General features: G+C 41.6%; 1 protein-coding gene across 3 annotated transcripts in view; it reads right to left on the bottom strand.

Moving 5' to 3' along the window:
• The window catches only part of LRRC3B (leucine rich repeat containing 3B), a 47234-nt gene that overhangs the window by 20967 nt on the left and 818 nt on the right, over positions 1–25449 (bottom strand). The window contains exon 2 of one of the 3 annotated variants that reach the window (XM_068405141.1): positions 19047–19231. The exons of 1 other annotated variant lie outside the window; for it this stretch is intronic. The gene's annotated coding sequence lies outside the window, so the exon portion shown is untranslated. Of the gene's footprint in view, positions 1–19046; positions 19232–25380; positions 25428–25449 lie in introns of those variants that run through there. One more of the 3 variants, XM_068405142.1, reaches the window with a different exon arrangement.

A 25449-nucleotide genomic window follows, 5' to 3' on the forward strand; every position in this document is an offset into this window, starting at 1 on the left:
TAATTTCCACTTCTGTTTTACGCTGAAGAGAAGCTCCCTTAGGCACCAAGCCTAAAAAAGGCAGCCCACCACATACTTGCCCACAGTCATTACCTCTTGAGTGCTGGCAACCACTGCTTAACTCACTGCTGCTTACGGTGCTCCTCATGGTGGGAAAGCACTGATGGTAAGGAAGTAAGTAATATTTTCAATTTATTTTTTTAGTTCTTTCTGGTCATAAGGCTAGACTGTTTTAAAAGTCGCTGTTTGTATATTTCCCCCTGATGTTTCACAACTTTCTCTTAATATGTCTTTCAGCCTTCTCCACAAAAACATCCATTCTTTTCTGGTTAGCCTTACTAATTTGAGCATTTGGATTAAACCCACTTAAGAAAACTTGTCTATGAAGTAGCTTTTATGTTTCTACATGTTAACCTATTTTTCTGTTTATTTCACTTACGGTATCCTTATTTAACTTAATTTGATACATGAAAAAAATGGTATACACAAAAATTAATGCCAAAAAGAACCCCAGAGGAAATAATACCAGAAGGTACAAAAACAGAGGGAATATATGTGCGTATGTTAAGGAAAAAAAACCAACTAGAGTACCTATGTGAAGGAGCCAATAATGAGTTACTTTGATCTTTTAATCACAAGTTGGGGACAGACCTGTTGGAGAGCAGTGTAGGGGAAAGGGACCTGAGGGTCCTAGTGGACAGCAGGATGACCATGAGCCAGCAGTGTGCCCTTGTGGCCAAGAAGGCCAATGGCATCCTGGGGTGGATTAGAAGGGGTGTGGTTAGCAGGTCAAGAGAGGTTCTCCTCCCCCTCTACTCTGCCCTGGTGAGGCCGCATCTGGAATATTGTGTCCAGTTCTGGGCCCCTCAGTTCAAGAAGGACAGGGAACTGCTAGAGAGAGTCCAGCGCAGAGCCACGAAGATGATTAAGGGAGTGGAACATCTCCCTTATGAGGAGAGGCTGAGGGAGCTGGGTCTCTTTAGCTTGGAGAAGAGGAGACTGAGGGGTGACCTCATTAATGTTTATAAATATGTAAAGGGCAAGTGTCAAGAGGATGGAGCCAGGCTCTTCTCAGTGACATCCCTTGACAGGACAAGGGGCAATGGGTGCAAGCTGGAACACAGGAGGTTCCACATAAATTTGAGGAAAAACTTCTTTACGGTGAGGGTGACCGAACACTGGAACAGGCTGCCCAGAGAGGTTGTGGAGTCCCCTTCTCTGGAGACATTCAAAACCCACCTGGACACGTTCCTGTGTGATATGATCTAGGTAATCCTGCTCCGGCAGGGGGATTGGACTAGATGATCTTTCGAGGTCCCTTCCAATCCCTAACATTCTGTGATTCTGTGATCTGAAACCATTTTTTCAAGTAGCATTCTTTAATAGGTCCACGCATAAGAAATTCAAATGTCCAAATAACTCATAAAAATACTACTCAATACGGTGTGTTCATGCATGACTACATAAAGTAAGCAAGATTCAACACTATGGTAAAGAGAATAAATGAAGTGTAAAAATATTTTCCCTTACAACACCAAATGGAAGTCACACTCATTTAAGTAAATATTTTGCTATATTGATAGAAGCCAAATCCATGTTTTTTTTCAAAGCCTTGCTTTAGTTGTTGCTTGTAAACTACTGTGCTTTTTTTGGTCTGCTTCATATGAAATGACACAAGAAGTTTGTGTTCACATAACACTATCAGTGAAATGCTCTTTGCTTTTTTACAAGCTGTTTCTAACAAACATTTTAGCACTCTCAAAAGGTGAAGAATACAATCAGCCAACCTCTTTGTGCATCTCCCATGAGGATACTCATCCTCAGTAGAAACAAATTTCACTAGCCGTAGTCAGAAAGCTGTAATGGCATGTTGTAAAACCATGATACGCACCAAAAACTTACAGACTTGTTAATCAGTAGCAAAATACAACAAAATACCCTCTCTGAAAACTACCCAGATTTGCCAAACAGCATCTGGATAGTTTCCCTTTTTTAAACGGGAACTTGATGCTTCATGTCCAATCCATGCACACCATTTTCTCCTTCCTCCCTAAATTCTAAACATTTTTCTTACATTTACTTCTGAGATTCAGTAGTGACAGTTTCTTCCTTACACTCCTACATATATTTTGCACAAGCTGTTAAACAGCATTAGTCCATGCTCTTCTTTCGTATCAGTCACCACTGGCCAAAATTTTTTCTGCAGAATGTGGTACACAAGAATCCAACTGACTTCACAGTCGCAAAAGCTCAACAGCAGCCAGACTATTAAATAAAACAGAGAAGGGAAGTGTTTAGACGTGGTACTCGACCATGCAGTTTGATGGAAGACTGTTTTTCTTGTGCTCTGAAGGAACCTAATGAAACTGACCTTAAGAGAAGTCCCAGTTCTGACCCTCACCACCCAGCTTCTAACTTGTGCAAACACAGCTTGGCAGCCAGGCTGAAGAAAGCTTTTGCAGACTATGGTCATGCAGACCCTCCAAATGGCCACAAGAAGCATTTTCTAGGTGAAGACAGGTCCCAGGTGGCTAGCAGGGAAGGGGTACGAACACAGCATTTGGAAGACAGGTTGAGTATGCCCAGTGTAAACTCTTTATGTTGCCTTTAACTACCATAAGGGCATCACTTATAAGCAGATTGCCTGGTATCACTTGGTTGTTGCACTCTGCACAATATAATAATCCAGGTTAGTTCAAAAGGCCACCATCAGCAAGAGCACTGGCTGAGACCTTTACCTAAATAAGGAAAGAGATTATTTATTTAATCTGAGCAGAAAGGTACTCTTCAAATTCCATGACAAGTCTTTACTGCAAATTCCCCCTTACCATTCAAAGCCAGCAGATAAAAACTTAAAAAATGAACAAGTTAGAATTACCTAGAGAAATTAAACCTTGTGGTCTTCATAGACCTAGCAAAGCAGAAAGATTAACCTAAGCAAATTCCCCACCAACACCCCCCCAAAAAGAGGCAAAATTATACCCTGGTAATTCTTTCAGTTGCAGTTCACTAATTTAGCTTTTAGTAGTAAAAAGGAACAACCAGTTTTAAGGTAACAATTTAAACTCTATGTCCTATTTTTTGAAAATTAAATTAAAATACCAGAAGAGATACCAGGAAGAAAAAAGAGTGACATTGGAAAACTGACAGATTCTGGGAGATTAAATAATTTAAGTCTGAATGTCCTTCCTTCACCATGTGTTAGGACCACATGGCATGAGGAGAAAAATCAACATGTGCAGTATCTGAAACCCGTATCACAAAACAGAAGAAACTGGTGGATAATAAAGAACTAACCTATCATGCAAGTGCTGATTTCTGTATATGTTTAAATCTGGAGGCACACTACCCCTTCCTGCAGAGCCTTCTGCTGAGTACAGGATCCACGGGGAAAATGGCTTAATCTCCAGTAATGACACAGTGTGAGAAGTCTATCTGGGACACACTTAATGCTGTCCTCCAGACTGAGGGTGCACTTCCAGGAATAAAGAGTTAGTCACCATGTCTCTCTCCACCACCCGTCTTTTCATCTTCTGCATATCCTGCTCTGCAGAGATAGACATTCACACCTACAGGATGCTGCTAAGTCGTGTGGGGACACAGCATGCAGGAAGCTGCTCCTCTACAGAAAACTCCTGCAAATGCAGTGGACATCCCACTAGTATTTCTTTCGTTACATGGATTTCTACAGGATGTGAGATGGATGTCTCTGGTGGTTTCACTACACCCTTTTCCTGAATGGAAGCACCACTCTGCTTCTGAACACCCTGACTTTTCTCATGCGTGCTGGAAAGAGGCAGAGAGCATCTTCTTACATTCTTTGCATATACTATGAGGCCCAACAGAGGCATTATAAAACAGATAAATCATTAAAAAAAAAATGGTTTAGTTACAGCAACCCTTTTTTTTTTTTTTCCTTCTTTTTTTTTTTTTTGTAAAATAAATTCCTGGGTGGAATTGCAATGTACCCTGAATGCTGTAAACATTTCTTGTCAGCTCGCTCCCAAAGCTCATCTAAGGATGGGATAAGATCACGTGCAGCTATCTGGTGAAGCAAAGGAATGAGTCATCAGTCTGCAAGCTGAACAACAGACGGAATCATAGATTCAGACCAAGGTAAGCATAGTAATCAATGAAAGACCAGTTTCTAAATTACACCTCTAGAGAAAGCAGCCTAGGATGGCAACTCATAAACATACCTACCTAGCCTACCATTAGAAAGTATATAGGGAATCCAGTGGGCCACTTAGAGAAAAACTCCATGGAATTCAAGGTGGGGAAACTCTCCCTGAAAAATGTTTGAAACAGCCAAAGGAATTCACTTACAGCAGCATACACCTCTCTAAATAACTTGGTCAAGTCTTGTGTCCTAAGTTCTTACAGGTTGGCATAAATATTATGGATTAGGAAAATGTCATTTTTAAATAAACTAAGTAATTTTAATTAATTCATAGTGAACTCTATTAGTTTTACTCCTACTAAGATTAGTACAATTTTCCTCGCAGAAGAAAAAAAAAAAGACAGTGCAAATGCTCTCTCATTTTGTATTCAAGCGGTTTCTTCTTTGACTAACCAAAGATAGTCTCTCATAAAATGAGATCACTTCCCACCAATCAAACTGACAAAAAAGGCTCAAAATCTGTTTGCAGTTTTGCTGGTCTAAATGCAAATAATCTAGGTAATAAGTTTAGATTTCTACCAAAGCAACTGAAAGTAAAACATGTCCCCAGAGGTCTACAGCCTGATTAGCGATGATAAGCTGTGATAGCACAGCCCCGGCTGCTCAATAGTACACAAAGGAAGAGGTGGGCAGGTTCAGAGAAAGCTGCACATATTGGTTTCACTTCTATTCACAATTTACCCCTACTATTTCACTCACCCACTCTCTCTTCTCCAAAGCATGAAATGCCAGTCGCTTAGATTTAAGCTGTTCAATATCCAGCTGGCTAAATGCTACCATTCCACATAGTAACTCCCAAACATCATGCTAGCCCAATGTATTTTCAGATGTTTTGCTCTCCTCCCGAACTCTTCTGCCCTGCCACCAGCTAACCAGCCTCAGCACCTGCACCACGTTGCGACCACAGCTCTTGCTCCTTCCCTGCCGTGAGGCAGCATAGCCTTCCCTGAGGACTGCTGTGGGTGCAGTACACATCAGGAGTACTTTTCCCCCAAACCTTCACTTGCACCTATACCTCACTGAGCGTTGCATCCCCTGATTTATCCCTTTAGTTACTGCATGCTACAGAGATGACGGTTACCACGCCCCATTCACAGCCAGCACACGGTTGTCTGAGCTAGCTTAACCCTCAGTGACAGACGGAAAGAGAGTGGGAAGAGGGAGAGCCTGGGAATATGGCCTTCAGCTTGGCTCTTCAGGAAACTTCCCCACCCAGCGATTCTGCTGGCTCAGGTGCAAGATTCACAGGTTTAATTTCAGTGGTTCTCTTCCTACTAACACTTTATTTTAGCCCAGACATGGCACATACTGTGCACTGACTGTGCCAGTCTGGGCAGGGTGAGCATGCTCAAAGAATACAGCTGAGAAAGGTGACGACCTCATCAAGAAAAGTAATACCAAAGATATATTAAGAGAATGAGTGCTCAAAATGGGACAGTACAGGACGATATGCCATTTAAGACTTCCAACACACAGCAGCATGTCCCAAGGAGGGAATACTACTAGATTTTTGTACTGACACCTCGAAACCTACGCTTCAACAGCTTAATAGGAAGATAATTTAAAAGCTATAAAGACTACTTCCCTTCTTCTCCAATCTGGACCTGCTTCTTCACTTACCGATTTTTTAAGGTACCTCAGCTTCCATCTCCGTTTCAAGGCTTCTTATTAACTTATTTCTCATTTTAAGTATTTACAGTTTGGGAGTAGAAAAAGCAGAGGGATAGATGATGAGCAGAAGGAACATAAACTGGCTGTGCTGGATACCCACTCCAGGAGCTGGACCACCTCCCCTGTGGGCAGGATGGAAAGCAGCTTGGGGATGTCTCCTTCCTGTTCATAAAAACACTAGGGGCCGTGAAAGATTGCTTTCCCACCAGATTGTGGCTGTATCACACCTACCACGCAGTGAGCCAGAGCACCCCTGCCACACACACAATTAAATTCTGTCAAGCCACTACTGACCACCCCCAGTGCACAGCACATGGCACGCTTTAATTTAGCATTAGCAAAATACCAATAGCCCCTGGAGAGACTTGGATTTAATTCTACTCCAAAAATATGTTCACTGTACTAGAAGCAAAGCAGCAGCAGCAGTGAATAATAATTATTAATTGTCAGCTCTTTGAACATTTTCATACCTATACTGAATGTCTTGGAAAAGATAGCTCTTCTTCCCCAACAGGAATAACAGAAACAATATTTTTCTCAAAAGGAAGACCATTTCAGATTGCAGATGTTAACTGTACATTTCATTTCTAAACTATCAGATTCTGGAAGTCGAAGAAACAAGAATTCAGTATGTAAAACTGCAGCTCAAATATTTTCAGCAGCCCAGCAAAATCCTCTTGCACACATTCTTGTGAGTTAAAAAACAGATCTGCTGTGAGGCACAGCATGTACCTCACGGCAACAGCGTAGATTTATGTTTCTGCTCTCTGGGAAGTCACTGCTATGTAAAAGGATATGACTGGCTTTACAGGTTGAGGTAAAATCTATTGTCCTGAAACAGACCGAAAATGGAAAACAGATTTAGCAGCCTAAACATACAGAACTATCAGAAGGGGTTGAGAGGTAGGATACACCACCACTGATTTATACAGTTTAAATAGCACAGTCGATGCCTGTCTTCTCCATTCGAAAATTTCTCTTTTTGCTTTACATTTTCCTTGCTTTTCAGCCCTTTGGAAACCTCAGTCACAGGGGAGAAGATGTCACATTTCCCCTGGAACGAAATTGGCTTATGACACATTGTATAATTCAAAAAATACATAATGCATTAATTTGACACACTCCTGTCATCAAGACCTTAATTTCTAATATCTTATTTTCCAGATACAACTAAAACATTTCTCTGCCTCAGCCATCTAAATTGTATCACTTTAAGAGAGATTCTTCCCACTCACCCCAAGGTCCTTCACATGGGATATTCCCAGACGTCTGGGGGAAGGTTCACTTCAGTGTCTTCTTGAACGTACTATGTTCTCATCCTAGCAAGTGACTACTAGTGAGCTGCTTTTCTCAGCCAACACTTTGTATTTTAATTCCTGTCTTTTCTTGACTAATTTGCCCCCTCTTTTTCTGTGCGTTAGTTTTTCCCCCTACTTTTGTGTTCCCATTAACTCTTTTAACTCAGCTTTGCTTTCTGGACCTGTGTGTCCCTCTTCTTTACCACCAGACTACCACCCATGCTACAAGTTATCTCAAATTTTGCAAGGGACTACAGCAATGATTTCTGATGATACTCTACAAGTCTAGGAGTGCTGTCTGGCAATTGTTCAAGTAGAACTCTAAAATTTAAGTGGGACATTTTCTGTAAGATAGATGTGCTTCTGCTATATAAACTTTATGCCCTCTTACCTTCTCGAATTACAGCTGCTTCTCTTTTGATGTAAAAAGGCACAGACAGAGAGAGAGAGGATATCTGGATATACTGAAATGCGTTATAATGTCTTCTGGTGGACAATTAATTGTAGTCTGTGAGTCAGAGAACTGTACGAGATCCATCTGCTCACAGGTTTGTGACCTTTCTGGTGAATTTTAGGAGTTATACACCGTCTCAGATAAGCTGCCATTTCATCTTCACAACAGACCTCACCTGGTTAAATATTACATATACGTTGCAGAAAGCAGAAGAATTATTGGCAAAGCCAGTATTAAAATGCAACAGACCCTTTTTTTCTATTTCCCACAATACCGAGCTACCCCTACAGTGACCTGAGATGAGGGGACAGCTGACTAGGAGGGGATAGAGACACAGCACTGTCAATGCCACCACAGGCAGCATTGTCACAATCTGACCCAGCATCTCTGTCTTTCCCTTATCTCCCTCATCATACATCTTTTTCTCGCCCTGCAACCCCAATTGTATGTACACACAAACCAAATGACCCGGTGCTATGTTTTTTTCACAGAATGTCCAAAAATCTTATTCCCTGGTTTCAGAGTTTGATGGTACATAGAATAATGGGAGCAGACCCCAAAAAGAGAAACCCACCCCAAACCATAAACTGGTGTTGCTGACATCAATCTTGCCTCTCTAAATCAGTCCTAAATTAAAATATCAAAAGGAAAGGATGCTTCACAGAGATAATAAATACTGGCAATTATTCTTCATAGCCTTCAATACACAGTCATTTGCACTTGTGAAAGACAATTACAAAACATTATTCTGACTCTATGCATCACCAAAGCAAAACAGTGAATGTAATGTACCAGCATACTCCCTTTGCACTGTTCTCTGTGACTCTGCAGAGATGTCTGGGGAAAAACACAAACCAATATTCGTAATTTTAAAGATTCCCTTTCTGTGTCCTCTCTGACTGTTTTTTGTTCAATCCCTTCATGGTCTTGCCATCAAAAATCAGAGCATCATTCACTGTCACAAAGCTTCATATCCTGGACATAAAGGAAAACCAAAGCTCTCCTTTTTTGTACCAGATCCCTTAGATGGGAATGTTGCCCAAGTGAAAGCAGCCTGGCTGAGCCGTGTAAGAGGTTAGGAAGCAGGAGATTGCACAGCAATCTTAATCTGGATGCGAGTGCAGGAAAGAGAAAGCAAAAGCAGGTCCTGGTAGTGGCAGAGGACACCTGAGGAGCCGCTCCGTGGCATTGCACATGTGGGCCAAGGCTGATCTTACTTTTCCTTCCCACATGCCTGGGCAAGCAGCCCAGCTAAATGAACACAGCACCAGCATGGAGACTCGGCTCTGAATGTGCTCTTTATACCATATACATTGGCCAATTCAACCAAAAATACCCCTCAATTCTGCCCAGCACCAAAAAAATGAATGGAGCTGAAGGGCCACTGCCAAGCTGGAGAAAATGACCCTGACTTGGGTGAGCAGCTCTAAAAGAAACTGAGGAGAAAAGACTGGAAGACGTGTCTTCATAGGGTCAAACATACTCTTAGTCATGTCTTTTTCAGTAACTACTATTTTTGTGCTAAGTTTGCATAATCCTTTGCACAACAAGGTATGTATGACACGTGATTTTTTAAAAATATTAAAAAAAAAGAAAAATCTTTTTGCAGATTAAATTAGTAAAGCTATGAAGGCTAAAAAACTTCAGATTATTGATTTTACCCCAGCCTACTTCATTACACACCTAGTGTGAAAATTTATTACAGGAAAATGTTACCTATTTAAATTTATTATGCTTTGTTTTTTTTTGTTAACTTATTTAATTAAAAACTTCTCAATTTATGTAATTTATTATGGCATGACCATTGTTAATGAAGCTCACAAAAGGTACCGCTGGATAAATTCGTGCAAAGGAGATGAAGCAGAGCAGAATGAGGGATTATGTTCTCAGACTTCTGAGGCAAAGAAGCCTGAAATAAATGCGAGTTGTGAGTATTTGGAGCAGAGGGTGCATTCATTGCAATTATTTCAGACTGCACACTGAGTGCAAAAGATTAACATAAATAGGAGTTGTTATTGCAGATGTTTCTATTCTTGCTAGGAAATTCCTTGAATATAGAAATCACAGAATAAAAAATGTGAAGATGCTATACTACAGCATCGTAACTTTTGTTCTACTCTTTTTCCTGTTCTGGACATACCAGAAGAAACATAAAGACGTTCATCTTCAGGCCTTGAAGGAAAAACAGCACTCCTCTCTGGTACCATGACAAAACATCTAGATGTAACCTCACTGCTCAGTAGTGAGCATTTCGGCACATTCCCTCCTCCCTCCCAGAAGTTCTTAGACTGCACAGCATCAGGTTACCCCCCAGAGCCTACGCGGCCTGAAGCTACAACCATAATCAGTACAATAAAATTCATAGTAATTAACAGCTTTTAAGATCCTTGCTCCTCCATTCACAACAGCAAATTGGACACATAAATAATTCACATGTAATTTTGATATTTCCAACTCCCTTTCTACATTAAGCAATGGTAAAATTTCCAGTCAGTCTGGAAAAAAATACACAACACTCTTCGTTTTGAAAATTTACCAAAAAATAGAAGCAGGTTAAAATGTCTAACGACAATACTGGAGGTGTGTATAATACATCTCATCATATCTTCTGCTTTACTTCCTCACTTCTCATAACTTGCTTTCTTGTCTCAGCAGGATCACAATGCACAGAAACCAAGAAGAAAAGTAAATGATCAGGGGAGGGCTTTTTGACTGTAACTTCAATGTGCTCATGTCTATCACCTCAACACTTTCTTAAAGAAGAACTATACAGCTGTTCAAGCTCTTCGGTTATTTGTGGACCAGCTGTATGAAGTATCCTCCATGCTCGCAGAGGTCAGTAGGAGTCAAAGATGCTGTGGTCAGTACAGAATCTGTCTATAGGCTGAAGATTATTTCCTATTGTTCTGCATTAAACATGAAACAAAAAGGTCATATGGGTCTTTCCATACAGCAACATATCTCCACGTAAACTGTGTTTCACAGTCACAAATGGCAGGGCAGTCACCATGGGCCAGATCCCAGAGCTTCACCCCACTGCCTGGAGACCAAGGGGGTGCGAGCACCTTTCCTTTATGTTCCTCAGCCCTGTGCTTGCTACATGCTGGATGGTGCAGGAATGTGTCAGAACTAAACCCAGTTTTCTTGGCTCAGGAAGGACAATGTCCTCTGCTGCCTGGGACTCGCTGTGCCGCAGGACTAGTGTCCACCAAGATGGGCCCGGGACTCTGGGCACCTCTGCTGCCCAGCCCTGCCAGCAGATGGGCCTGGTTCCTTCTCGAAAGAGATCAGGCCATAGAGAAGGATGGTCACATTGTGACCAGTGGTTTGAACACTGCCAGGAACCAGATGCCCACAGAGCATGTCTGTCTTGCAGCACAGACACTGCTACGGCACCTAGCTAAGACAGTGCTAGTAGCAAACTCCACTGACAGCACAACACTTCTCACACTCCAAATCTGTCCCTCTATTTCAACATTATGAAACAGTATCATCGACTGCAGTTCAGATACGGCTTTAAAATAAAATGTACTAGCGCAAAAACAAGAGCCCTGTCTAACATTTACAGAGTGACTTTCAGTGGAGTGGATCTCACAGGATTTCTTAAGTCTTTCTAAGCCAATTGTATAATGCCACAGGTTTTCACAAGTGCAGCTAAGGGCAGAATTTGGGTCTCTGTATATATGATTTCTTCTATTCCCTGCCAGCTCCAAGGGGTGAAATGCTGACAGAAGACAGAAGCAATTCTACATAACAACGTTGCAGTGGAAGGAAAGCATGGTCTGTGGCAGTGGCAGAGGGAATTCACTGCAAGCACAATGTAGCCACTGGGGCTTGAAAAAGAGGGAACCAGTGAAAAAATGAGACAGAAATGCTGTTTCCCCAACACAGAACAGTAGGCTTGCAATAGAAATTTTACCATACTTGCAGGGGGGGAGCAGGGGATTTATGGGCACAATTACAAATTCTGCAAATCCCTTCCAAAGGACTGTCCTTGAACGACTGAAGCAAGATCCCAATCTCCCCGAACTAACTACGTAACAGGGCTCAGCAGGAATGAAATTCATTGTATGACTGTCACTTCTAGCATTTTGAGCAGAATCTTGTTTTAGTAGCCTGTCAGATGACAAGGGTAGATATGAATTCAATAGATAATACTGAAGCCCCAGAAATAGTTATTTAAAGTATTTTTATATTGCAAGTTAGGAACAATACCTCACTTCCCATTTGGACATATGCTGCGTTCAAATCAGTATGAATAACATCCATTCTTAAGGTGTTTTCATTATGATTTTGCATAAGTCTGTCACAAACTGAGACAGCATGTGCATTATGGACATAAATCTGCTATGGCTTACACCCACCTTAATCAAAGCAACTTTAGTGAGCTCAGATTTATACAGGTTTACCTGGAGTCTTTAAATGTGAGTGATTCTCAAGCTAAAAAAAAAACCACAATACTGATGTTTCCAAAACAAATAGCAACCTAATCTCTAACAGGAACACCTTTATACAACCCTGGCTCCTTCTCCTCATAAGAATCCAGCTCCATCCCCAGCAGACCCATCCGTCAGCTCCGGCAGGGGTATGGGAGGACCAGCTCCAGGCACCTGCACTGAAGGTTTTTTGCTGCCCTGCTCCGTGTATTCCTCAGCCCACACAAGGCATTAAGTTGGTGCATGGGAAGAGCCCTGTGTAGCTGACACCTCTAAGAGAGGGGAAAACATAACTTTCAAAAAGCAGCAGTGGCAAAAAGGGAAGACAGACGGTAAGATAAAGAGAAAACAGTAAAAAGTTTAGGGACTGTAAACAATTCTCTTTAGTATCCAAATATTTGCAAGGAAAATTACACAAAGTTTACTTTTTATTAACTCGCTACACTGTTATGCTATAATAAAACATTTCTCCACCCTTGATTGGGAAATGCAGAGGTGTTGTACTTGTTTAAGCCTTTTGAAGACTTTTCTAATCTATCACTCGAGAACACCTTACCTTCTTATTCAGAATGACCATTTTTCCCTGAGGAAGGAAAGATCTATCCACCTCCCATTTCAGACCTCCTAAGCTGATTCACATCTTCTAAAACTCTTTCTTTGTTGTGCCAACATCTCTAATGGCCTTTGTTCTTTAAACATCACTTTGGTTCAGAGAAAAATTAGAACAAGGTTTTAAAAGTTCTGGGGGGAAAAAAAAAAAAAGGAAACGGCTGGCAAGTTAAGAGATTTTAAACCCACATTGCAAAATGTCACATAGGACTCCCCTATTGCTGAGAACATTGAAATCTCACCTACCCACCCTCCCCTAAAACATGCCACTCACTAAGGGAAAAGAATTGAGCACTTTTTCTCAGTAAGGTTTTGGAGAAGACGTCCTGAAGTCCTGAATCACAACCTTGAAGGCCTTACACAAACCATGGCAATTAAAAATATCCTCGACTCACACTGACTATATTCGTGTTAAAAACTCAAATGGCAATATTTTAGAACACAGTAAGCACAACTAAGTTTGGCAGCAGCAGGTACTGAAAATTTGTCATCATTCCTCTTACACCCTGGACCAGCCACTCATCCTATAAAGGAATTCTTCTTTTGTAGAAAAACCCATCTCTTGAACTGACTTTCAAGATGACGACTTCTGAGGGAAGCCCATTACTGCTGACACCTGTGAGCCCTTCATGTAGATGCCCAGAGACAGAGCTCCTGTCTGAGATGCTTCCCTGGCTGTATTAGGAGATCCATAACTTGTCCTTCGTACCAGCATCCGTGTCTCACAGAATCACAGAATCACAGAATGTTAGGGATTGGAAGGGACCTCGAAAGATCATCTAGTCCAATCCCCCTGCCAGAGCAGGATTACCTAGACCATATCACACAGGAACGCGTCCAGGCGGGTTTTGAATGTCTCCAGAGAAGGAGACTCCACAACCTCTCTGGGCAGCCTGTTCCAGTGTTCGGTCACCCTCACCGTAAAGAAGTTTTTCCTCAAATTTAAGTGGAACCTTCTGTGTTCCAGATTGCACCCATTGCCCCTTGTCCTGTCAAGGGATGTCACTGAGAAGAGCCTGGCTCCATCCTCTTGACACTTGCCCTTTACATCTTTATAAACATTAATGAGGTCACCCCTCAGTCTCCTCTTCTCCAAGCTAAAGAGACCCAGCTCCCTCAGCCTCTCCTCATAAGGGAGATGTTCCACTCCCTTAATCATCTTCGTGGCTCTGCGCTGGACTCTCTCTAGCAGTTCCCTGTCCTTCTTGAACTGAGGGGCCCAGAACTGGACACAATACTCCAGATGCGGCCTCACCAGGGCAGAGTAGAGGGGGAGGAGAACCTCTCTTGACCTGCTGACCACACCCCTTCTAATCCACCCCAGGATGCCATTGGCCTTCTTGGCCACAAGGGCACACTGCTGGCTCATGGTCATCCTGCTGTCCACTAGGACCCCCAGGTCCCTTTCCCCTACGCTGCTCTCCAACAGGTCTGCCCCCAACTTGTACTGGTACATGGGGTTGTTCTTGCCCAGATGCAGGACTCTACACTTGCCCTTGTTATATTTCATTAAATTTCTCCCCGCCCAACTCTCCAGCCTGTCCAGGTCCCTCTGAATGGCTGCGCAGCCTTCCGGCGCGTCAGCCACTCCTCCCAGTTTTGTGTCATCAGCGAACTTGCTGACAGTGCACTCTATTCCCTCATCCAAGTCATTAATGAATATATTGAATAGAACTGGTCCCAGTATCGACCCTTGCGGGACTCCGCTAGACACAGACCTCCAACTGGACTCTGTCCCACTGACCACTACTCTCTGGCTTCTTTCCTTCAGCCAGTTCACAATCCACCTCACTACCCGATCATCCAGACCACACTTCCTCAGTTTAGCTGCGAGGATGCTGTGGGAGACCGTGTCGAATGCTTTACTGAAATCGAGATAGACCACATCCACAGCTTTACCATCATCTATCCACCGGGTTACGTCCTCATAAAAGGCTATCAAGTTGGTTGAGCATGACTTCCCCTTGGTGAAGCCATGCTGAGTGCCCCTAATGATCCCCCTATCCTTGATGTGTCTAGAGACAGCACCAAGAACAAGTTGCTCCATCACCTTTCCAGGGATGGAGGTGAGGCTGACCAGTCTATAGTTACCCGGGTCCTCCTTCTTGCCCTTTTTGAAGACTGGAGTGACATTCGCTTTCCTCCAGTCCTCAGGCACCTCTCCCGTTGCCCACGACTTAGCAAAGATGATGGAGAGTGGCCTAGCAATGACTTCCGCCAGCTCCCTCAGCACCCGCAGGTGCATCCCATCAGGGCCCATGGATTTATGGACGTCCAGGTTGCTTAATTGGTCCCTGACCCAGCCCTCATCAACCAAGACAGATTCCTCCTCTATCCTGACTTCTTCTGAGGCCTCAGGGGTCCGGGGCTCCTCAGGACAGCCTCCAACAGTATAGACAGAGGCAAAGGCGGCATTCAGTAACTCCGCCTTCTTTTTATCCTCTGTCTCCAGGACCCCCACCTCATTCATCAGTGGGCCTACATTGCCTCTAGTGTTGGCTTTACCTGCAATGTATTTGAAGAAGCCCTTTCTGTTGTCCTTGACCTCTCTTGCAAGGTTTAATTCCAAGGAGGCCTTAGCTTTCCTAGTTGCCTCCCTACATCCTCTGACAACAGACTTATATTCCTCCCAAGTGGCCAGCCCCTCCTTCCACGATCTGTACACCCTCTTCTTCCACTTGAGTTTCAACCATGTAGGTCTCCTGGTACCCTTCCTTGACTTCCTACCTGTTGGGATGCTCTGATCTTGAGCTCGGAAGAAGCAGTCCTTGAATGCTAACCAACTATCTTGAGCCCCCTTACCTTCTAGTACCCTGTCCCATGGGATTTCCCCTAGCAATTGCTTGAAAAGGCCAAAGTTGGCCCTCCTGAAGTTCAGGGTTGTGATTCTGCTAGCTATTCTGTTCCAGCCCTGACAAATCCCCATGTCCTGTGCACACCCAAAATGCCCGTTTTCTCTGGGCCCAGGAAAATGCCTCTATCACGGCTGCCAAGAAAGTAATTGCAGTCTTAGCAAGGATATGCTTTAGCATTAGCAGGATGTTTTATCTTTTACCTCTCACCAGAGGTACAAATCTTACAGGAAATGTTCCAGCGTGTCCTGATCTTTCTGCCCTTCATCTCTTCAGATGAGCCTTCTTACACAGATATTTTGTCTGGTACATCCCTGCCAGCTCTTCATAGTCAGCACTTCCCTCTCATGCCGCCCCCAAGCCCTACAAATGCAAGCCCAAACTGAGGAACACCAACCCTGTCATATCTGACGAATTATTGCTGACAGAATCTGTCACTTCTGTTTGGTTGGTTTGGGGTTTTGGTGGTGGTCATTTTTTTTCTGCATGGGCAAGGAAATCAAGTTCCCCTTTCAAATGAACCCAGGGTCAAACCCCTAATGAAAAAGCAAAGGCTTTCACCAGCAAGGGAACTACAACACAGCGTAAGTATGCAAGGTGAACTTTACAATGTCCCAGAGCCCCTGAAGTAAAGAGGTGTTCCCCAAAGCCATGGTCCGACGTGATCGCAGGCACACCCTGCCCTCATGGCGATGAGGATCACAGGGAGCCTGCAAATAGCCGCTCACTTCTACAACACTGACATCGAGTGCCAGCACCACCACTGCTGTAGGGCAGCAGGGCACCTGACTTTCAGCCTGGTGTTTTCTTTGCCTGTTATCAGTGTCGTTGAATAGCAATATTCTCCTTATCGCATCTGCAGAATAGAGTGTTCCTCTCTAATCTGAAAAAGTACAGGCTATGGCACAAGAAGTAGGTTTCAAAAGGTTTAGACAGATGGGGTTTGGGGCTTTTTTTTCCCCATTCTGGTGTGAAAATGATGACAAGATAATATAATTACACTTCTTTTTTATATTGAATTTGTTTTGGAAGAGAAGACACAGAGAATTCGTTTTTTATTTCCTTTTTTCCAGGTTCATTCTTTATTTAGTAAGAACTATAAAAATTCTTTTGAAAAAATAATATATTCAAGACTAATAAAATCCAAGTGCAAAATATTTTTAAAGGCAGCTTAGGTACAATTATTAAGTTGTCAAATACAAGCATCTCGTCTAAGTTATAATGCATAAGGGACAAAGTTTATAGCTAATTTCTCAGACTGAAAGGGAACTATTTCCAGGAGCAACCCTTCTATCCAAGATGCTGCTAGGTAAATCCAAGAACAGTCAGGTATATGGGTGAAAACAGTAAACCTCAGTACAGTGTCAGTGTTAGCAAGAAGTTCACCTCTCACCAATCTCCAATTTTCACTACCATGAACTTTCCACCTCCACAGTGAGCCTATATCTACTCACACCAACTGACCACAGCAAGCTCAGTACCTGTAATTAAAAACAAACATGTTTTTTTTTCTAGATGGCAATAGTGAAGTGCACTTCCCTGATAGCTGATTCTTAGAAACTAAATCTTTCTCTGGCAGCTGTGGTATTTAAGTCACTAAAAAGTCACCCTGTCAGTGCCCTTTACCTGTAACTGACTGCTCCAAAATGAAACAACATCGGAAGGGCTGAGACCAAATGCTTTCAGAGCTCCATTAGCTCCTGCATACACACATCACATCTGCACTCACAAAAATGTCATTTCTACTACATAACAGGTATTTATTAAATTCAACAGTCTTTTTAACCACTTGCCTCAAATATTTTTAGAAGAAAGGTAATAATAATAATATTCTTTTAAAAACAAATAAAATTGAGGAAACTATGGATGCATAGGAAATCAAGAAGGCTACTTGGAGTAGCGAAGAACATGGGGTCACAGAATCAGCCCCTCATTCCCCATTGCTTTGCGTTAATGGAGCACTATTCTGTGGGCCCAATAGTATTTTAGTCTCCCCTTGCAGAATCCCAAGTAATTACTCAGGACTGAAAGCTGCAATACGCAGCTTCTAGAACCAGAATTTAAACCTAGCAGTTTTAGCCCACGTGATTAAAATTGCCTCATTAAAACAACAACGAACGGAGACAGAGTAACTCCAGTCAGCAAGACTCCTTTTGGGGAGCCCACAGAAAGCCAGAGCTTACCTGCTCTGCAATTCTACAGTAAGAGGAAAAGAAAGGACCTGTGCAACCTGCAGCCTCCTCATTTACCTCATGACTTTCTAAAGATACCCCAGCTAAATCAAACATCCATGAACTTTTTAAAGCAATTCACTTATCATCGAAGTATTGCTTGCCAAGTCATGCATGCCACAGTGAAAAAAAACACTAAGATGACAGCGCATGGAGCTGACACTGCATGGAGCGAGTTTCTCTCAGGGAAGGCTAAGTTCTTTGGAGAAGGGACAGAGTCTGTAGAAGTATGTTTGTGGGGCAGTGATACAACTATATAGAAAGTCCAAATTGTAATGGTATTTTTACACAAACTCATCCTGAAATTATCTTTTATTGGATCTGATCTGCAGTCTGATTTCATATCAAGAAAGATACTCAGCATGATAGCTTTTTGTATGTAAAAACTAAAAACACATTGGTGAACAGAAATTGGTGGCAAAGGTGTAAGAGCAAATATCCCTATGGCGAGCTTGCGAGAAAGAGCCATTCTCAGACAACAGAGTGCGAGAGGGTACATCAATTATTGCTGCACAAACCAGATCAAAAAAACAGCACACAGCTGATACACTCATAGTTGTTCATGCAGCATGACAATGAGAAGGGCTGAGATGATATTAGACAATACAACAGCACGCATTCAATTTTTAACAGATTCAGGCAAACATTTTTTTTTCTCACAGCCAAGGGAAATTGCAATGCTACTGACACTGCACAGTTGACTGTTGTTGTTCAATGTGTTAAAAAAAACCTGCTATAATTAAGGAATTGCTTGGCCTCTGTCCATTTTGTTCCACACTGCTGCCTCACACTTGTTTAAAGAACTGAGAAAATTTGTTGAAAACGTGGCAGATAGTGGGAAAAAAACCGTTAAGCTTGACTGGTTCAAATTAGGCAGTATTTGTACAGATGGAGCACCTGCCGTGACTGGCAAGAAGAACAGTCATGTCGCTCTGCAAGAAAAGTTTTTGGATCGAAAGTTATTGAAATACCATTTGTATCCATCAGGAATTTTTTCTGAGCCAAAGATTTAGGTTTCTTACATGTCTAAATCCTGTCATCTCCTACTCTAGCAAAATAAGTATTTATGCATGAGAGCTGCCAATAAGCATACCATGTAATTGATGAAAACAGTGAGGAGAATACATATACAATGTCTTCCGTCAAAGGGCAAAAACTGTGAAAGATTCTGGAAACAGAGCATGACCAATACATTTTCTTAACAGAAATTATTAACCCTTCAATGACAACAGTCTGCTTAAAACCAAGAATGGGATCAGAAATCTGGTCTGTAGGGACATGACATCTCAGCTTTGCAGCCTCAATACGTACTTACAGGGAAAAGACAGCCATTTCTTGCTGTCATCCATGTGCTGCTTTTAAGTCGAGGCTGAGATGTTCTTATTCTAGTTGAACTGGTGTGCTTCAGTTATTTGCAGTGTGCGAGAAGTGACAACTGAAGGTCTGAGAAATACTGTGGTCTGATGTTCTAGGAGTTGTTTCACTCTCAGGCTGAAGATCCTATAAAACAACAATTTCCCATTCATATCCCATTTTATAATGTGATTTAGACCATTTTCTTTGAAACGGTTTGGAATGTTTCAGCTTTCGAAAAGAGGAGCTATCCTTGCAGCAGCAGTGTGAAGATCAACACTCTTATCTACAGAACAGGACCAGGCACACCCAGAGCGCAGCAAAATCCAAAAATGAGTACTTAAAAACAGCTTTCCTCTGATATACGCCTTCCCTTTTAGTGCTTTTTAGTGCAGATTGGGACCTCTGTGTATTCATGAACAGTAATACTCTATTATAAACTTTGTTAAAAATAGACTGTTCAAAAGACACCAATTCTCATCTCAACGACCCAGTGTCAACAAAGCTGAAAACAAGGGCAAAAAGGATGTTTAGAAACCCTATCACAGTATTTGAAGGTTGCGATGGCAGTTGTACTCTGTTAACTTAATTTCAGGAGAAAAGAACAAAAGGTCATTCTTTGTTTTGACACTAATAACAATAAATTATGTTTAATAATACAGAGGAATCAAGATAAATTTTAAAGATTATTTGCAGTACACCTAGGGGAAAAAAAAAACAAACCCTAGCCAGACTTGCTATAAAGACTGACCCCTGGATTTACTGATTCCCAGTCTTGTGAATACTCTCCTGCCTTTGAGCATTTTCCCCTCTTCTGGAACTCTGAATTTGCACATATTGATTCAAGATTTTTGTTCTTGGTAACTACTATTTTTGCCTAGATGGAGGAAAGTGTAACAGAACATCACCATTTCAAAATAAAACTTCAGACTAAAAAAGCATTACAGAATCTGTTTTTAGAAGTGTATGAAAAGGTTTTTTGGTGGTTTTTTTTCAAGGTAAGAGTGTATTGAAAACAGTACACAAATACAGCTACATGAAGAATTACAAATGAAAATAATTTAAATGTTAGTCTAAACAGATTGTGTCAATTTTCATTAGCCAACACAAAATAAATAATGGGTAAAAAAGTAAAGAATTAAAACACCAGTAGCTTAAACGTATTTTGGTTTTAATGTTCGTAAGCTGAAGTTTCATCAATAAGATACATAACCACCATTGCTTGCTTAACCACATGTGACCTAGCATGCAACTTCATATAAAATTTTTGTTGCAGTTCCTCTTCTAAGAGGAAGAAGTACTTGCTTCTGTTCTTAAAGGAGGAGTACTTTCATGAACTGAACACTGTACACCCAGTGCTTTTGTTTCTTTTTAATTATAATGCCTTTACAATAGAAAACAGCGTAGATTCATTTGAATGTCCAAAGGCTTCACCCTTTTGCTGCAAATTATTCACATGCACATAATAAATGTATACTTTGTAAGCATTACAAAAATACTTTGCATGAAGCAAATTCTGCCAAAGCAATACACATTTGCAATCTAGATGAGGGAAACAACCCTCATATGCTTTTCGTGTGTCCCACTAACTCCCAGTACTTAGTGCCATGGTCTAGTCGACAGGGTGATTCTGTGATTCTGTGATATTAAATACTCAGTCGTTCAAGCACTCTAATGTAATGCTGAATACTCACAACAATCTTTACATACAAAATATCTTTAGTTAGTACAGTTGCAAAAGTATGTAACACAGTTTTGGTAAACTGCAAAAAAATACTCCCTTCAAAATCAATGCTATTATTTGTTGGAGGAAGAGGTAACTTCATTAAAACTAACAATATCTACAAAGCCCACCTCTTAAGACAGCCTGTCACTGAGGCATGCCACCTTTAAAAACACATGCCCTGTTTACTGAGGTTGTGCATCCAAAGGATGAAGCATGAACATGAAGTGATCCCCCAGGAGAGCCCTCTGTGTCAGACATCCACAATTTGAGTAAAATACAGGTTGTTATGTAAGCACTGCAATATATGGGGTTATACAGATAATATTTTCCAACTGAAAACTCCACAGAAATTTTAAATCCATTCCCTGCTCCTTTGATCCCTTCCTGTCCACCTTCTAATTTCTTTATGCATTGTCTCCCTTTCCCAACTTTCTTTTTATTCTGCTTGTCTCTCCTTTACTGACACTTTATAACTAGACTTCTCATTTATTGTTCCTCAAACAATTAAATAATCTCCATTTGCTTTCCTGCTTCCAAGGCAGAGTAGCATTCCATTTATGTGCTATCACTCTATCACCTTTCACTTTTTCTTGTTATCATATCTTTATAGTACTATTTGGCAGGCAGAGATCAACTTTTTTTCCTTTTCTCAAAGGGTAAGTTAGCAGCTTTATAAAACTGTTATTAGTGTAGAACAAAATTCATTTTAAACACACACTAGCTAGTTGAACTGACCCTGAAAAGCAGAGGTAAACCTTGATCAAGTACATCAAGATCTGTAGTGCTAATTTTCATCTCTGTTTAAGTAAAAATTCCAATTATCCAGCTCAATGTATCTCTGAAAAGGCCTTTACCAGCCCCATTTACCCGAGAGGCATTTTTATCTCCTTTCTATCTGTGGAGTTAAGACACAAAAAGCCAAGTCCAATCCCTCAGCAAGGCTTCTAGTCCCACTGAAATCAACCAAAATATCTTTTCCAAAGTCCCACAGCAAGCCCATGGCACAGGAGGGAACCGAGCCAGAGGGCTATGGCGCAACCCCACAGACCCCCCTCCCTCCTTTGTGAAAGTCAAACTGCCCAGTTCAGCCACTACCTTTCTCCTTGCTGTCTTTTACTTTTCCCCTGTTTTGAGGCCATATGGCTGCCTTCATTTGTTCCCATTTCTCTCTCTCTTTTTCCATTCCTATAAAAGTTCGTACCTTCCACAGAGAGAGACCCCATTTTAATTTGACTACCATTGCCTTTTCCTTGATGATGGAAAGCAGAACTCATAAGCTGTGCTGGTCCTTACGGTAAGAGGCTTTTCCCATGTCCAGTGTTGAAGTCAGTGAGGAAAGAAGCTATTTTTTTTAAAAAAATCTGCTTGCTGAAGGTTCTCAATAGAGCATTTAAATACCCAAGAGGAGAGGAATAAAAGTTACTTTCTTGTTCAGTAGCAGTAAGCATTGTGTTTATTCTTCAAAGTTCAAACTAAGTCTCCGTGTAAAACAAGCCAGTGCCAACTACAAATGCTGCTTAGTCTATAGGGGTAAGCAGTGCAAGTCATCAATGGCAAGTATGGACACAGACACCAATTACCCACAGAAATCTTCATGAAGAGGAGCGTACATCTTTAATCGTGAAATAATGAGATCCTCCTCCACAGTGGGTTTGGCAAGTGTTTATCTAAACCATGAGCTCAGATGAAGCAGCAAGTAAAACCGATACCACATCATACTGCTTTTTCTCCCATATCCGTTGTACATCCAGACTAACTGCACCAGAATGACGGAAGCAGATAAACAACTTTATGAAAAGTGCTGGATGAAAACCAGAAGCAGAGATTTAAATTCACCAGAAAAGAACAACTCTAAATTTGATGCTACTTCACCCATAGCACATAGGATTTAAGAGCAGAAGGTACACTTCGTCCATGCATGTATTTACAGGCTATAATCCATTTAAAAATACTTCTTGAATGTGCTGAGAAATTCCTATATCATTATTGTTTGTAGTTTCTGTAGACTTATTGATATTCGATTCATGTCAGCACTGAGGTGTTCTACCAAATCTGCACTTTATGGAGTTTACCTTTAGTAAATAAAATAATATTTTAAAAGGCTTGGCCAAACAAGCCAAGGTAAATGCTACATATTCCTTAAACTCAATTTATTCTTGGCTCAGAATACCATCGTTTTAAAATAAGGTTCTTTTTAGCTTTATTATAAGTTTCTAAATTTCATAGCTCCATAAGAGTTTTCTGTATATTTACTAATAAATTTTACTGGATGAAGCAAAACTATAAAGATTATTTTGCTGGCCACAGAACACTGATTTAATCTGCATTCTCACATGAGGGTTGATCGAAAAACCACACATGCAGGTGACAACAAGGACAGTAGTTACATGTAAATCCTATAAGTGACTGCAGATGCAATATCCTGTGCTCAGAAAAAGTACCTTCCTTAGTCCATCTTCTAATCAACTGAAATGGTAACAATAAGTATTTCTACACATTTTCCTGCTTGCTTACATTAGCCATTTCATTAAAAAGTTTAAAATCTTCCTGACAGAGCGCCACACACCCTATGTGTTACTCTCATAAATATTCCTAGTGAAGTCACAGGAAATATCCTTAAAAGCAAAATTCAGAAGTGCCTTATTATTTAACTGAACATCTAAAGGTGATTTTGTAATAAAGCAACACATTTTCTCTGGATTTAGACACCCAGGTTTGCACTTCTGAGTAAGGCTGAATTTTATCCATTTCAGTTCTACTGCTTGGAGGTTATTCTTGAGCTGAGGGATGATGTGTTTGCTCTGAAGTTACTCTGTTTCTAACAGGGCTCCAGTGTGAGCATGAAAAGATTCCTACCTCCCAAAAGATTTGAAGTATGGAGCCTGTAAAGGGCATGGAAGAGAGAAATCACAAATGTATCCTTAAAAGTCTTGCTATTTTGTTTATCTGTGGCAAAGCTCTCATGGACTTCACTAGCACAGGGCTGGATCCAGAGCACAAACATAAATGCCTATTAAACGATACTCCTTTTTTGATTAATCTCTTATTTGAGACAAAACACATTGATTCTTGATAGTTGCAGATACAACCCTCGTTCTCATTTGCTGAGGCCCTGATCTCCAAGATGCTGAGCAGCTTCAACTCACGCTAAGGCAATGGAAAACAACAATCACCCAGAGAAGCCCATCTTAGTTGGATGGAAGTTGGTGCAATTTTTACAGTAGACCTCAGAGAAACCAAGATCAGGACTTCAGTGACCCAATCAGCAATAGCTGAAAAAATGTGAGAGATCTGGACCTAACACCAAGTTCTTCTCCTACCAAAGTCAAAGACCTCTCATTAGTGGCAACAGGCATACCCCCACATACTGCCGTATACCGGAACTCTCTGACAATGGGCCGAATCCTGCTATCTTGAGCCATCAGAACATTACCTGTAGGAGTAATCACATAGAAACCCACAGCAACTTGCACAGGTGAGGGCTGCAGAATCAGCTAAGCAATCACACTGTTATCTTTAATTCCAAGCAAGATTACTATTTAGAAACTAAAATAGAAAATTAGACTCTGAACACAGCAAAGGCTTTGCAAATTAGTTCATTCTACAGCTTAAATACTTTCTTTCCCTCTAAATCAAACTAGAAGCCCATTGTGTGCCTGTCCTTTTTAATTAAATTACTAAGAATAATATCAACGGGTAAGCTATGCGAACACTGTGGTGCTCTATATCAAAGCCTTCAAGCTATCGCTGATTCAGTAGGGCGTGACGCACACCTTGCAATTTAGATGTACAAAGTATTAGACAGATTACCACAAGAAGAAATTGTTACCAGTTATTTGTCAGCATTCAGAAAACGCTGTCCTAGTCAGAGTTTTCGGCTCTAAAAGTACTCATTTTCCTTCCCTTACCAAATCTGTAACATATTCTCACTGTTATTATTTTTTAAATAATCACAATCAACTCAAAAGCATTAGCTTATTTTGTCATTTTCACATATACGTAAATACCTCTGCGTTCACTTATTTGAAAGGAGCACTAAATGTTGTTTGCCTGGTTTTCATTCTGACTCTTTAAGTAGTTAGTTTATTCATGCTTTTCAAGTTATTTGGCTGTTTTTATTCAGTAATCACACCATTTCTGCTGTCTAGGGACATTCAGAAAGACTGGGTGATAAGCTGCAGCCTGAACCACTTCGCAATTTTCTAACAGATATTCTAAAACCTTCTAATTTTTGAAGGCAGAAGCCAAGAAGGAAAGAAAAAATCCTGGTGGCACAACAGAGACATTTTCCAAATTTTTGGAGAGGGAAATTCTGGACGTGTAGATCGCCAGAAAGGCAAGAGAAGAGTCTGCAGTTTGCAGAGCTCAGGCATACCACACACACACAGAGTGCCCAGTACCCGCTCCCTGCAAGCCATCATGACATTTCTGCGCGGGCTCTAAGGTCGCCAAGCTCGCCTCGGGGGGCTGCACCTGCCACCCGGGGAGCCCCAGGGCCACCCGCTACGGTCCCGTCCGGTGCCTCACCGGGCAGCGGGGGCGGCGGGCGGCCCGGGGCGGTGCAGCTCACCTGGGCGCAGCAGGCACCGCCGCTGCCCCTGCAGCCCGGCTGCCGCCGCTGCCATTTGTTGCTCGCGTT

This window comes from Nyctibius grandis, chromosome 7 (assembly GCF_013368605.1).
Source record: "Nyctibius grandis isolate bNycGra1 chromosome 7, bNycGra1.pri, whole genome shotgun sequence".
Lineage (NCBI taxonomy): Eukaryota > Metazoa > Chordata > Aves > Nyctibiiformes > Nyctibiidae > Nyctibius > Nyctibius grandis.